Raw genomic sequence first — 316 nt, 5'->3', positions numbered from 1 at the left:
AGGCTGGACACGGCGGCTGATGCCTTTAATCCCAGCACTTTGGAAGGCTGAGGCAGGCAGATCACGAGGTCAGGAGTTCGAGGCCAGCCTGGCCAACATGGTGAACTCCTGTCTCTACTAAAAATACAAACATTAACCACGCATGGTGGCAGGCACCTGTAAGCCCAGCTACTCAGGAGGCTGAGACAGGAGAATTGCCTGAACCCAGGAGGCAGATGTTGCAGAAACCACGATCACACCACTGCATTCCAGCCTGGGTGAAACAGCAAGATTCTGTCTCAATCAATCAATCAATAAAAATGTAAGGAGGAAGCAT

General features: G+C 50.9%; 1 long non-coding RNA gene across 1 annotated transcript in view; it reads right to left on the bottom strand.

Moving 5' to 3' along the window:
* Positions 1 to 316, bottom strand: part of LOC105548184 — a 33,339-nt gene that overhangs the window by 15,941 nt on the left and 17,082 nt on the right. The gene's annotated exons all lie outside the window — the stretch shown is intronic.

This window comes from Mandrillus leucophaeus, unplaced genomic scaffold, assembly GCF_000951045.1.
Source record: "Mandrillus leucophaeus isolate KB7577 unplaced genomic scaffold, Mleu.le_1.0 Scaffold1100, whole genome shotgun sequence".
In the NCBI taxonomy this organism is placed as follows: Eukaryota; Metazoa; Chordata; class Mammalia; order Primates; family Cercopithecidae; genus Mandrillus; species Mandrillus leucophaeus.
This window is presented reverse-complemented; position numbering and strand designations above follow the sequence as displayed.